We start from the raw sequence: 16,012 nt of genomic DNA on the forward strand, positions 1-16,012 counted from the left end.
GGCCCAAGTTAAAAGCAAAGCCTAAGGTGTAAATTATCGATAGTCCATATCTCGGAAACTATAAGAGATAATGCAATTTGGCAACCGGCAATGTAATTAGCATGCCGAATATTACTTGGAATGTGAATTGGAACGAAATCGCCAATAGATAAGACCATTTTACAATTTGGGCCCAAGTTAGAAGCAGAGCCTAAGGTGTAAATTATCGATAATCCATATCTCGGAAACTATAAGAGATAATGCAATTTGGCAACCGGCAATGTAATTAGCATGCCGAATATTACTTGGAATGTGAATTGGAACGAAATCGCCAATAGATAAGACCATTTTACAATTTGGGCCCAAGTTAGAAGCAGAGCCTAAGGTGTAAATTATCGATAGTCCATATCTCGGAAACTATAAGAGATAATGCAATTTGGCAACCGGCAATGTAATTAGCATGCCGAATATTACTTGGAATGTGAATTGGAACGAAATCGCCAATAGATAAGACCATTTTACAATTTGGGCCCAAGTTAGAAGCAGAGCCTAAGGTTTAAATTATCGATAGTCCATATCTCGGAAACTATAAGAGATAATGCAATTTGGCAACCGGCAATGTAATTAGCATGCCGAATATTACTTGGAATGTGAATTGGAACGAAATCGCCAATAGATAAGACCATTTTACAATTTGGGCCCAAGTTAGAAGCAGAGCCTAAGGTGTAAATTTTCGATAGTCCATATCTCGGAAACTATAAGAGATAATGCAATTTGGCAACCGGCAATGTAATTAGCATGCCGAATATTACTTGGAATGTGAAGTGGAACGAAATCGCCAATAGATAAGACCATTTTACAATTTGGGCCCAAGTTAGAAGCGGAGCCTAAGGTGTAAATTATCGATAGTCCATATCTCGGAAATTATAAGAGATAATGCAATTTGGCAAACGGCAATGTAATTAGCATGCCGAATATTACATGGAATGTGAATTGGAACGAAATCGCCAATAGATAAGACCATTTTACAATTTGGGCCCAAGTTAGAAGCAGAGCCTAAGGTGTAAATTATCGATAGTCCATATCTCGGAAACTATAAAAGATAATGCAATTTGGCAACCGGCAATGTAATTAGCATGCCGAATATTACTTGGAATGTGAATTGGAACGAAATCGCCAATAGATAAGACCATTTTACAATTTGGGCCCAAGTTAGAAGCAGAGCCTAAGGTGTAAATTATCGATAGTCCATATCTCGGAAACTATAAGAGATAATGCAATTTGGCAACCGGCAATGTAATTAGCATGCCGAATATTACTTGGAATGTGAATTGGAACGAAATCGCCAATAGATAAGTCCATTTTACAATTTGGGCCCAAGTTAGAAGCAGAGCCTAAGGTGTAAATTATCGATAGTCCATATCTCGGAAACTATAAGAGATAATGCAATTTGGCAACCGGCAATGTAATTAGCATGCCGAATATTACTTGGAATGTGAATTGGAACGAAATCGCCAATAGATAAGACCATTTTACAATTTGGGCCCAAGTTAGAAGCAGAGCCTAAGGTGTAAATAATCGATAGTCCATATCTCGGAAACTATAAGAGATAATACAATTTGGCAACCGGCAATGTAATTAGCATGCCGAACATCACTTGGAATGTGAATTGGAACGAAATCGCCAATAGATAAGACCATTTTACAATTTGGGCCCAAGTTAGAAGCAGAGCCTAAGGTGTAAATTATCGATAGTCCATATCTCGGAAACTATAAGAGATAATGCAATTTGGCAACCGGCAATGTAATTAGCATGCCGAATATTACTTGGAATGTGAATTGGAACGAAATCGCCAATAGATAAGACCATTTTACAATTTGGGCCCAAGTTAGAAGCAGAGCCTAAGGTGTAAATTATCGATAGTCCATATCTCGGAAACTATAAGAGATAATGCAATTTGGCAACCGGCAATGTAATTAGCATGCCGAATATTACTTGGAATGTGAATTGGAACGAAATCGCCAATAGATAAGTCCATTTTACAATTTGGGCCCAAGTTAGAAGCAGAGCCTAAGGTGTAAATTATCGATAGTCCATATCTCGGAAACTATAAGAGATAATGCAATTTGGCAACCGGCAATGTAATTAGCATGCCGAATATTACTTGGAATGTGAATTGGAACGAAATCGCCAATAGATAAGACCATTTTACAATTTGGGCCCAAGTTAGAAGCAGAGCCTAAGGTGTAAATAATCGATAGTCCATATCTCGGAAACTATAAGAGATAATACAATTTGGCAACCGGCAATGTAATTAGCATGCCGAACATCACTTGGAATGTGAATTGGAACGAAATCGCCAATAGATAAGACCATTTTACAATTTGGGCCCAAGTTAGAAGCAGAGCCTAAGGTGTAAATTATCGATAGTCCATATCTCGGAAACTATAAGAGATAATGCAATTTGGCAACCGGCAATGTAATTAGCATGCCGAATATTACTTGGAATGTGAATTGGAACGAAATCGCCAATAGATAAGACCATTTTACAATTTGGGCCCAAGTTAGAAGCAGAGCCTAAGGTGTAAATTATCGATAGTCCATATCTCGGAAACTATAAGAGATAATGCAATTTGGCAACCGGCAATGTAATTAGCATGCCGAATATTACTTGGAATGTGAATTGGAACGAAATCGCCAATAGATAAGACCATTTTACAATTTGGGCCCAAGTTAGAAGCAGAGCCAAAGGTTTAAATTATCGATAGTCCATATCTCGGAAACTATAAGAGATAATGCAATTTGGCAACCGGCAATGTAATTAGCATGCCGAATATTACTTGGAATGTGAATTGGAACGAAATCACCAATAGATAAGACCATTTTACAATTTGGGCCCAAGTTAGAAGCAGAGCCTAAGGTGTAAATTATCGATAGTCCATATCTCGGAAATTATAAGAGATAATGCAATTTGGCAAACGGCAATGTAATTAGCATGCCGAATATTACATGGAATGTGAATTGGAACGAAATCGCCAATAGATAAGACCATTTTACAATTTGGGCCCAAGTTAGAAGCAGAGCCTAAGGTGTAAATTATCGATAGTCCATATCTCGGAAATTATAAGAGATAATGCAATTTGGCAACCGGCAATGTAAGTAGCATGCCGAATATAACTTGGAATGTGAATTGGAACGAAATCGCCAATAGATAAGACCATTTTACAATTTGGGCCCAAGTTAGAAGCAGAGCCTAAAGTGTAAATTATCGATATTCCATATCTCGGAAACTATAAGAGATAATGCAATTTGGCAACCGGCAATGTAATTAGCATGCCGAATATTACTTGGAATGTGAATTGGAACGAAATCGCCAATAGATAAGACCATTTTACAATTTGGGCCCAAGTTAGAAGCAGAGCCTAAAGTGTAAATTATCGATATTCCATATCTCGGAAACTATAAGAGATAATGCAATTTGGCAACCGGCAATGTAATTAGCATGCCGAATATTACTTGGAATGTGAATTGGAACGAAATCGCCAATAGATAAGACCATTTTACAATTTGGGCCCAAGTTAGAAGCAGAGCCTAAGGTGTAAATTATCGATAGTCCATATCTCGGAAACTATAAGAGATAATGCAATTTGGCAACCGGCAATGTAATTAGCATGCCGAATATTACTTGGAATGTGAATTGGAACGAAATCGCCAATAGATAAGACCATTTTACAATTTGGGCCCAAGTTAGAAGCAGAGCCAAAGGTTTAAATTATCGATAGTCCATATCTCGGAAACTATAAGAGATAATGCAATTTGGCAACCGGCAATGTAATTAGCATGCCGAATATTACTTGGAATGTGAATTGGAACGAAATCGCCAATAGATAAGACCATTTTACAATTTGGGCCCAAGTTAGAAGCAGAGCCTAAGGTGTAAATTTTCGATAGTCCATATCTCGGAAACTATAAGAGATAATGCAATTTGGCAACCGGCAATGTAATTAGCATGCCGAATATTACTTGGAATGTGAAGTGGAACGAAATCGCCAATAGATAAGACCATTTTACAATTTGGGCCCAAGTTAGAAGCGGAGCCTAAGGTGTAAATTATCGATAGTCCATATCTCGGAAATTATAAGAGATAATGCAATTTGGCAAACGGCAATGTAATTAGCATGCCGAATATTACATGGAATGTGAATTGGAACGAAATCGCCAATAGATAAGACCATTTTACAATTTGGGCCCAAGTTAGAAGCAGAGCCTAAGGTGTAAATTATCGATAGTCCATATCTCGGAAACTATAAAAGATAATGCAATTTGGCAACCGGCAATGTAATTAGCATGCCGAATATTACTTGGAATGTGAATTGGAACGAAATCGCCAATAGATAAGACCATTTTACAATTTGGGCCCAAGTTAGAAGCAGAGCCTAAGGTGTAAATTATCGATAGTCCATATCTCGGAAACTATAAGAGATAATGCAATTTGGCAACCGGCAATGTAATTAGCATGCCGAATATTACTTGGAATGTGAATTGGAACGAAATCGCCAATAGATAAGTCCATTTTACAATTTGGGCCCAAGTTAGAAGCAGAGCCTAAGGTGTAAATTATCGATAGTCCATATCTCGGAAACTATAAGAGATAATGCAATTTGGCAACCGGCAATGTAATTAGCATGCCGAATATTACTTGGAATGTGAATTGGAACGAAATCGCCAATAGATAAGACCATTTTACAATTTGGGCCCAAGTTAGAAGCAGAGCCTAAGGTGTAAATAATCGATAGTCCATATCTCGGAAACTATAAGAGATAATACAATTTGGCAACCGGCAATGTAATTAGCATGCCGAACATCACTTGGAATGTGAATTGGAACGAAATCGCCAATAGATAAGACCATTTTACAATTTGGGCCCAAGTTAGAAGCAGAGCCTAAGGTGTAAATTATCGATAGTCCATATCTCGGAAACTATAAGAGATAATGCAATTTGGCAACCGGCAATGTAATTAGCATGCCGAATATTACTTGGAATGTGAATTGGAACGAAATCGCCAATAGATAAGACCATTTTACAATTTGGGCCCAAGTTAGAAGCAGAGCCTAAGGTGTAAATTATCGATAGTCCAGATCTCGGAAACTATAAGAGATAATGCAATTTGGCAACCGGCAATGTAATTAGCATACCGAATATTACTTGGAATGTGAATTGGAACGAAATCGCCTATAGATAAGACCATTTTACAATTTGGGCCCAAGTTAGAAGCAGAGCCTAAGGTGTAAATTATCGATAGTCCATATCTCGGAAACTATAAGATATAATGCAATTTGGCAACCGGCAATGTAAGTAGCATGCCGCATATAACTTGGAATGTGAATTGGAACGAAATCGCCAATAGATAGGACCATTTTACAATTTGGGCCCAAGTTAGAAGCAGAGCCTAATGTGTAAATTATCGATATTCCATATCTCGGAAACTATAAGAGATAATGCAATTTGGCAACCGGCAATGTAATTAGCATGCCGAATATTACTTGGAATGTGAATTGGAACGAAATCGCCAATAGATAAGACCATTTTACAATTTGGGCCCAAGTTAGAAGCAGAGCCTAAGGTGTAAATTATCGATAGTCCATATCTCGGAAACTATAAGAGATAATGCAATTTGGCATCCGGCAATGTAATTAGCATGCCGAATATTACTTGGAATGTGAATTGGAACGAAATTGCCAATAGATAAGACCATTTTACAATTTGGGCCCAAGTTAGAAGCAGAGCCAAAGGTTTAAATTATCGATAGTCCATATCTCGGAAACTATAAGAGATAATGCAATTTGGCAACCGGCAATGTAATTAGCATGCCGAATATTACTTGGAATGTGAATTGGAACGAAATCACCAATAGATAAGACCATTTTACAATTTGGGCCCAAGTTAGAAGCAGAGCCTAAGGTGTAAATTATCGATAGTTCATATCTCGGAAATTATAAGAGATAATGCAATTTGGCAAACGGCAATGTAATTAGCATGCCGAATATTACATGGAATGTGAATTGGAACGAAATCGCCAATAGATAAGACCATTTTACAATTTGGGCCCAAGTTAGAAGCAGAGCCTAAGGTGTAAATTATCGATAGTCCATATCTCGGAAATTATAAGAGATAATGCAAATTGGCAACCGGCAATGTAAGTAGCATGCCAAATATAACTTGGAATGTGAATTGGAACGAAATCGCCAATAGATAAGACCATTTTACAATTTGGGCCCAAGTTAGAAGCAGAGCCTAAAGTGTAAATTATCGATATTCCATATCTCGGAAACTATAAGAGATAATGCAATTTGGCAACCGGCAATGTAATTAGCATGCCGAATATTACTTGGAATGTGAATTGGAACGAAATCGCCAATAGATAAGACCATTTTACAATTTGGGCCCAAGTTAGAAGCAGAGCCTAAGGTGTAAATTATCGATAGTCCATATCTCGGAAACTATAAGAGATAATGCAATTTGGCAACCGGCAATGTAATTAGCATGCCGAATATTACTTGGAATGTGAATTGGAACGAAATCTCCATTAGATAAGACCATTTTACAATTTGGGCCCAAGTTAGAAGCAGAGCCTAAGGTGTAAATTATCGATAGTCCATATCTCGGAAACTATAAGAGATAATGCAATTTGGCAACCGGCAATGTAATTAGCATACCGAATATTACTTGGAATGTGAATTGGAACGAAATCGCCTATAGATATGACCATTTTACAATTTGGGCCCAAGTTAGAAGCAGAGCCTAAGGTGTAAATTATCGATAGTCCATATCTCGGAAACTATAAGAGATAATGCAATTTGGCAACCGGCAATGTAAGTAGCATGCCGAATATAACTTGGAATGTGAATTGGAACGAAATCGCCAATAGATAAGACCATTTTACAATTTGGGCCCAAGTTAGAAGCAGAGCCTAAAGTGTAAATTATCGATATTCCATATCTCGGAAACTATAAGAGATAATGCAATTTGGCAACCGGCAATGTAATTAGCATGCCGAATATTACTTGGAATGTGAATTGGAACGAAATCGCCAATAGATAAGACCATTTTACAATTTGGGCCCAAGTTAGAAGCAGAGCCTAAGGTGTAAATTATCGATAGTCCATATCTCGGAAACTATAAGAGATAATGCAATTTGGCAACCGGCAATGTAATTAGCATGCCGAATATTACTTGGAATGTGAATTGGAACGAAATCGCCAATAGATAAGACCATTTTACAATTTGGGCCCAAGTTAGAAGCAGAGCCAAAGGTTTAAATTATCGATAGTCCATATCTCGGAAACTATAAGAGATAATGCAATTTGGCAACCGGCAATGTAATTAGCATGCCGAATATTACTTGGAATGTGAATTGGAACGAAATCGCCAATAGATAAGACCATTTTACAATTTGGGCCCAAGTTAGAAGCAGAGCCTAAGGTGTAAATTATCGATAGTCCATATTTCGGAAATTATAAGAGATAATGCAATTTGGCAAATGGCAATGTAATTAGCATGCCGAATATTACATGGAATGTGAATTGGAACGAAATCGCCAATAGATAAGACCATTTTACAATTTGGGCCCAAGTTAGAAGCAGAGCCTAAGGTGTAAATTATCGATAGTCCATATCTCGGAAATTATAAGAGATAATGCAATTTGGCAAACGGCAATGTAATTAGCATGCCGAATATTACATGGAATGTGAATTGGAACGAAATCGCCAATAGATAAGACCATTTTACAATTTGGGCCCAAGTTAGAAGCAGAGCCTAAGGTGTAAATTATCGATAGTCCATATCTCGGAAACTATAAAAGATAATGCAATTTGGCAACCGGCAATGTAATTAGCATGCCGAATATTACTTGGAATGTGAATTGGAACGAAATCGCCAATAGATAAGACCATTTTACAATTTGGGCCCAAGTTAGAAGCAGAGCCTAAGGTGTAAATTATCGATAGTCCATATCTCGGAAACTATAAGAGATAATACAATTTGGCAACCGGCAATGTAATTAGCATGCCGAACATCACTTGGAATGTGAATTGGAACGAAATCGCCAATAGATAAGACCATTTTACAATTTGGGCCCAAGTTAGAAGCAGAGCCTAAGGTGTAAATTATCGATAGTCCATATCTCGGAAACTATAAGAGATAATGCAATTTGGCAACCGGCAATGTAATTAGCATGCCGAATATTACTTGGAATGTGAATTGGAACGAAATCGCCAATGTAAGTAGCATGCCGAATATTACTTGGAATGTGAATTGGAACGAAATCGCCAATAGATAAGACCATTTTACAATTTGGGCCCAAGTTAGAAGCAGAGCCTAAAGTGTAAATTATCGATATTCCATATCTCGGAAACTATAAGAGATAATGCAATTTGGCAGCCGGCAATGTAATTAGCATGCCGAGTATTACATGGAATGTGAATTGGAACGATATCGCCAATAGATAAGGCCATTTTACAATTTAGGCCCAAGTTAGAAGCAGAGCCTAAGGTGTAAATTATCGATAGTCCATATCTCGGAAACTATAAAAGATAATGCAATTTGGCAACCGGCAATGTAATTAGCATGCCGAATATTACTTGGAATGTGAATTGGAACGAAATCGCCAATAGATAAGACCATTTTGCAATTTGGGCCCAAGTTAAAAGCAAAGCCTAAGGTGTAAATTATCGATAGTCCATATCTCGGAAACTGTAAGAGATAATGCAATTTGGCCAACGGCAATGTAATTAGCAGGCCGAATGTTACTTGGAATGTGAATTGGAGCGGAATCGCCAATTCATAAGACCATTTTACAATTTGGGCCTAAGTTAGAAGCAGAGCCTAAGGTGTAAATTATCGATAATCCATATCTCGGAAACTATAAGAGATAATGCTATTTGGCAACCGGCAATGTAATTAGCATGCCGAATATTACTTGGAATGTGAATTGGAACGAAATCGCCAATAGATAAGACCATTTTACAATTTGGGCATAAGTTAGAAGCAGAGCCTAAGGTGTAAATTATCGATAGTCCATATCTCGGAAACTATAAGAGATAATTCAATTTGGCAACCGGCAATGTAAGTAGCATCCCGAATATAACTTGGAATGTGAATTGGAACGAAATCGCCAATAGATAAGACCATTTTACAATTTGGGCCCAAGTTAGAAGCAGAGCCTAAGGTGTAAATTATCGATAGTCCATGTCTCGGAAACTATAAGAGATAATGCAATTTGGCAACCGGCAATGTAATTAACATGCTGAATATTACTTGGAATGTGAATTGGAACGAAATCGCCAATAGATAAGACCATTTTACAATTTGGGCCCAAGTTAGAAGCAGAGCCTAAGGTGTAAATTATCGATAGTTCATATCTCGGAAACTATAAGAGATAATGCAACTTGGCCACCGGCAATGTAATTAGCATGCCGAATATTACTTGGAATGTGAATTGGAACGAAATCGCCAATAGATAAGACCATTTTACAATTTGGGCCCAAGTTAGAAGTAGAGCCTAAGGTGTAAATTATCGATAGTCCATATCTCGGAAACTATAAGAGATAATTCAATTTGGCAACCGGCAATGTAAGTAGCATGCCGAATATAACTTGGAATGTGAATTGGAACGAAATCGCCAATAGATAAGACCATTTTACAATTTGGGCCCAAGTTAGAAGCAGAGCCTAAAGTGTAAATTATCGATATTCCATATCTCGGAAACTATAAGAGATAATGCAATTTGGCAACCGGCAATGTAATTAGCATGCCGAATATTACTTGGAATGTGAATTGGAACGAAATCGCCAATAGATAAGACCATTTTACAATTTGGGCCCAAGTTAGAAGCAGAGCCTAAGGTGTAAATTATCGATAGTCCATATCTCGGAAACTATAAGAGATAATGCAATTTGGCAACCGGCAATGTAATTAGCATGCCGAATATTACTTGGAATGTGAATTGGAACGAAATCGCCAATAGATAAGACCATTTTACAATTTGGGCCCAAGTTAGAAGCAGAGCCAAAGGTTTAAATTATCGATAGTCCATATCTCGGAAACTATAAGAGATAATGCAATTTGGCAACCAGCAATGTAATTAGCATGCCGAATATTACATGGAATGTGAATTGGAACGAAATCGCCAATAGATAAGACCATTTTACAATTTGGGCCCAAGTTAGAAGCAGAGCCTAAGGTGTAAATTATCGATAGTCCATATCTCGGAAATTATAAGAGATAATGCAATTTGGCAAACGGCAATGTAATTAGCATGCCGAATATTACATGGAATGTGAATTGGAACGAAATCGCCAATAGATAAGACCATTTTACAATTTGGGCCCAAGTTAGAAGCAGAGCCTAAGGTGTAAATTATCGATAGTCCATATCTCGGAAACTATAAAAGATAATGCAATTTGGCAACCGGCAATGTAATTAGCATGCCGAATATTACTTGGAATGTGAATTGGAACGAAATCGCCAATAGATAAGACCATTTTACAATTTGGGCCCAAGTTAGAAGCAGAGCCTAAGGTGTAAATTATCGATAGTCCATATCTCGGAAACTATAAGAGATAATACAATTTGGCAACCGGCAATGTAATTAGCATGCCGAACATCACTTGGAATGTGAATTGGAACGAAATCGCCAATAGATAAGACCATTTTACAATTTGGGCCCAAGTTAGAAGCAGAGCCTAAAGTGTAAATTATCGATATTCCATATCTCGGAAACTATAAGAGATAATGCAATTTGGCAGCCGGCAATGTAATTAGCATGCCGAGTATTACATGGAATGTGAATTGGAACGATATCGCCAATAGATAAGGCCATTTTACAATTTAGGCCCAAGTTAGAAGCAGAGCCTAAGGTGTAAATTATCGATAGTCCATATCTCGGAAACTATAAAAGATAATGCAATTTGGCAACCGGCAATGTAATTAGCATGCCGAATATTACTTGGAATGTGAATTGGAACGAAATCGCCAATAGATAAGACCATTTTACAATTTGGGCCCAAGTTAAAAGCAAAGCCTAAGGTGTAAATTATCGATAGTCCATATCTCGGAAACTATAAGAGATAATGCAATTTGGCCAACGGCAATGTAATTAGCAGGCCGAATGTTACTTGGAATGTGAATTGGAGCGGAATCGCCAATTCATAAGACCATTTTACAATTTGGGCCTAAGTTAGAAGCAGAGCCTAAGGTGTAAATTATCGATAATCCATATCTCGGAAACTATAAGAGATAATGCTATTTGGCAACCGGCAATGTAATTAGCATGCCGAATATTACTTGGAATGTGAATTGGAACGAAATCGCCAATAGATAAGACCATTTTACAATTTGGGCATAAGTTAGAAGCAGAGCCTAAGGTGTAAATTATCGATAGTCCATATCTCGGAAACTATAAGAGATAATTCAATTTGGCAACCGGCAATGTAAGTAGCATCCTGAATATAACTTGGAATGTGAATTGGAACGAAATCGCCAATAGATAAGACCATTTTACAATTTGGGCCCAAGTTAGAAGCAGAGCCTAAGGTGTAAATTATCGATAGTCCATGTCTCGGAAACTATAAGAGATAATGCAATTTGGCAACCGGCAATGTAATTAGCATGCTGAATATTACTTGGAATGTGAATTGGAACGAAATCGCCAATAGATAAGACCATTTTACAATTTGGGCCCAAGTTAGAAGCAGAGCCTAAGGTGTAAATTATCGATAGTTCATATCTCGGAAACTATAAGAGATAATGCAACTTGGCCACCGGCAATGTAATTAGCATGCCGAATATTACTTGGAATGTGAATTGGAACGAAATCGCCAATAGATAAGACCATTTTACAATTTGGGCCCAAGTTAGAAGTAGAGCCTAAGGTGTAAATTATCGATAGTCCATATCTCGGAAACTATAAGAGATAATTCAATTTGGCAACCGGCAATGTAAGTAGCATGCCGAATATAACTTGGAATGTGAATTGGAACGAAATCGCCAATAGATAAGACCATTTTACAATTTGGGCCCAAGTTAGAAGCAGAGCCTAAGGTGTAAATTATCGATAGTCCATATCTCGGAAACTATAAGAGATAATGCAATTTGGCAACCGGCAATGTAATTAGCATGCCGAATATTACTTGGAATGTGAATTGGAACGAAATCACCAATAGATAAGACCATTTTACAATTTGGGCCCAAGTTAGAAGCAGAGCCAAAGGTGTAAATTTTCGATAGTCCATATCTCGGAAACTATAAGGGATAATGCAATTTGGCAACCGGCAATGTAATTAGCATGCCGAATATTACTTGGATTGTGAAGTGGAACGAAATCGCCAATAGATAAGACCATTTTACAATTTGGGCCCAAGTTAGAAGCGGAGCCTAAGGTGTAAATTATCGATATTCCATATCTCGGAAATTATAAGAGATAATGCAATTTGGCAAACGGCAATGTAATTAGCATGCCGAGTATTACATGGAATGTGAATTGGAACGAAATCGCCAATAGATAAGACCATTTTACAATTAGGGCCCAAGTTAGAAGCTGAGCCTAAGGTGTAAATTATCGATAGTCCATATCTCGGAAACTATAAAAGATAATGCAATTTGGCAACCGGCAATGTAATTAGCATGCCGAATATTACTTGGAATGTGAATTGGAACGAAATCGCCAATAGATAAGACCATTTTACAATTTGGGCCCAAGTTAGAAGCAGAGCCTAAGGTGTAAATTATCGATAGTCCATATCTCGGAAACTATAAGAGATAATGCAATTTGGCAACCGGTTATGTAATTAGCATGCCGAATATTACTTGGAATGTGAATTGGAACGAAATCGCCAATAGATAAGTCCATTTTACAATTTGGGCCCAAGTTAGAAGCAGAGCCTAAGGTGTAAATTATCGATAGTCCATATCTCGGAAACTATAAGAGATAATGCAATTTGGCAACCGGCAATGTAATTAGCATGCCGAATATTACTTGGAATGTGAATTGGAACGAAATCGCCAATAGATAAGACCATTTTACAATTTGGGCCCAAGTTAGAAGCAGAGCCAAAGGTTTAAATTATCGATAGTCCATATCTCGGAAACTATAAGAGATAATGCAATTAGGTTCGTCCATCGATCGATGGACGAACCTATTTGGCAACCGGCAATGTAATTAGCATGCCGAATATTACTTGGAATGTGAATTGGAACGAAATCGCCAATAGATAAGACCATTTTACAATTTGGGCCCAAGTTAGAAGCAGAGCCTAAGGTGTAAATTATCGATAGTCCATATCTCGGAAATTATAAGAGATAATGCAATTTGGCGAATGGCAATGTAATTAGCATGCCGAATATTACATGGAATGTGAATTGGAACGAAATCGCCAATAGATAAGACCATTTTACAATTTGGGCCCAAGTTAGAAGCAGAGCCTAAGGTGTAAATTATCGATAGTCCATATCTCGGAAATTATAAGAGATAATGCAATTTGGCAAACGGCAATGTAATTAGCATGCCGAATATTACATGGAATGTGAATTGGAACGAAATCGCCAATAGATAAGACCATTTTACAATTTGGGCCCAAGTTAGAAACAGAGCCTAAGGTGTAAATTATCGATAGTCCATATCTCGGAAATTATAAGAGATAATGCAATTTGGCAACCGGCAATGTAAGTAGCATGCCGAATATAACTTGGAATGTGAATTGGAACGAAATCGCCAATAGATAAGACCATTTTACAATTTGGGCCCAAGTTAGAAGCAGAGCCTAAAGTGTAAATTATCGATATTCCATATCTCGGAAACTATAAGAGATAATGCAATTTGGCAACCGGCAATGTAATTAGCATGCCGAATATTACTTGGAATGTGAATTGGAGCGAAATCGCCAATAGATAAGGCCATTTTACAATTTGGGCCCAAGTTAGAAGCAGAGCCTAAGGTGTAAATTATCGATAGTCCATATCTCGGAAACTATAAGAGATAATGCAATTTGGCAACCGGCAATGTAATTAGCATGCCGAATATTACTTGGAATGTGAATTGGAACGAAATCTCCATTAGATAAGACCATTTTACAATTTGGGCCCAAGTTAGAAGCAGAGCCTAAGGTGTAAATTATCGATAGTCCATATCTCGGAAACTATAAGAGATAATGCAATTTGGCAACCGGCAATGTAATTAGCATACCGAATATTACTTGGAATGTGAATTGGAACGAAATCGCCTATAGATAAGACCATTTTACAATTTGGGCCCAAGTTAGAAGCAGAGCCTAAGGTGTAAATTATCGATAGTCCATATCTCGGAAACTATAAGAGATAATGCAATTTGGCAACCGGCAATGTAAGTAGCATGCCGAATATAACTTGGAATGTGAATTGGAACGAAATCGCCAATAGATAAGACCATTTTACAATTTGGGCCCAAGTTAGAAGCAGAGCCTAAAGTTTAAATTATCGATATTCCATATCTCGGAAACTATAAGAGATAATGCAATTTGGCAACCGGCAATGTAATTAGCATGCCGAATATTACTTGGAATGTGAATTGGAACGAAATCGCCAATAGATAAGACCATTTTACAATTTGGGCCCAAGTTAGAAACAGAGCCTAAGGTGTAAATTATCGATAGTCCATATCTCGGAAACTATAAGAGATAATGCAATTTGGCAACCGGCAATGTAATTAGCATGCCGAATATTACTTGGAATGTGAATTGGAACGAAATCGCCAATAGATAAGACCATTTTACAATTTGGGCCCAAGTTAGAAGCAGAGCCAAAGGTTTAAATTATCGATAGTCCATATCTCGGAAACTATAAGAGATAATGCAATTTGGCAACCGGCAATGTAATTAGCATGCCGAATATTACTTGGAATGTGAATTGGAACGAAATCGCCAATAGATAAGACCATTTTACAATTTGGGCCCAAGTTAGAAGCAGAGCCTAAGGTGTAAATTATCGATAGTCCATATCTCGGAAACTATAAGAGATAATGCAATTTGGCAACCGGCAATGTAATTAGCATGCCGAATATTACTTGGAATGTGAATTGGAACGAAATCGCCAATAGATAAGGCCATTTTACAATTTGGGCCCAAGTTAGAAGCAGAGCCTAAGGTGTAAATTATCGATAGTCCATATCTCGGAAACTATAAGAGATAATGCAATTTGGCAACCGGCAATGTAATTAGCATGCCGAATATTACTTGGAATGTGAATTGGAACGAAATCTCCATTAGATAAGACCATTTTACAATTTGGGCCCAAGTTAGAAGCAGAGCCTAAGGTGTAAATTATCGATAGTCCATATCTCGGAAACTATAAGAGATAATGCAATTTGGCAACCGGCAATGTAATTAGCATGCCGAATATTACTTGGAATGTGAATTGGAACGAAATCGCCAATAGATAAGGCCATTTTACAATTTGGGCCCAAGTTAGAAGCAGAGCCTAAGGTGTAAATTATCGATAGTCCATATCTCGGAAACTATAAGAGATAATGCAATTTGGCAACCGGCAATGTAATTAGCATGCCGAATATTACTTGGAATGTGAATTGGAACGAAATCTCCATTAGATAAGACCATTTTACAATTTGGGCCCAAGTTAGAAGCAGAGCCTAAGGTGTAAATTATCGATAGTCCATATCTCGGAAACTATAAGAGATAATGCAATTTGGCAACCGGCAATGTAATTAGCATACCGAATATTACTTGGAATGTGAATTGGAACGAAATCGCCTATAGATAAGACCATTTTACAATTTGGGCCCAAGTTAGAAGCAGAGCCTAAGGTGTAAATTATCGATAGTCCATATCTCGGAAACTATAAGAGATAATGCAATTTGGCAACCGGCAATGTAAGTAGCATGCCGAATATAACTTGGAATGTGAATTGGAACGAAATCGCCAATAGATAAGACCATTTTACAATTTGGGCCCAAGTTAGAAGCAGAGCCTAAAGTTTAAATTATCG

This window comes from Rhynchophorus ferrugineus, unplaced genomic scaffold (genome assembly GCF_030347505.1).
Source record: "Rhynchophorus ferrugineus isolate W39M unplaced genomic scaffold, kcgeb_rfMv2 rfM11, whole genome shotgun sequence".
Classification (NCBI taxonomy): domain Eukaryota; kingdom Metazoa; phylum Arthropoda; class Insecta; order Coleoptera; family Curculionidae; genus Rhynchophorus; species Rhynchophorus ferrugineus.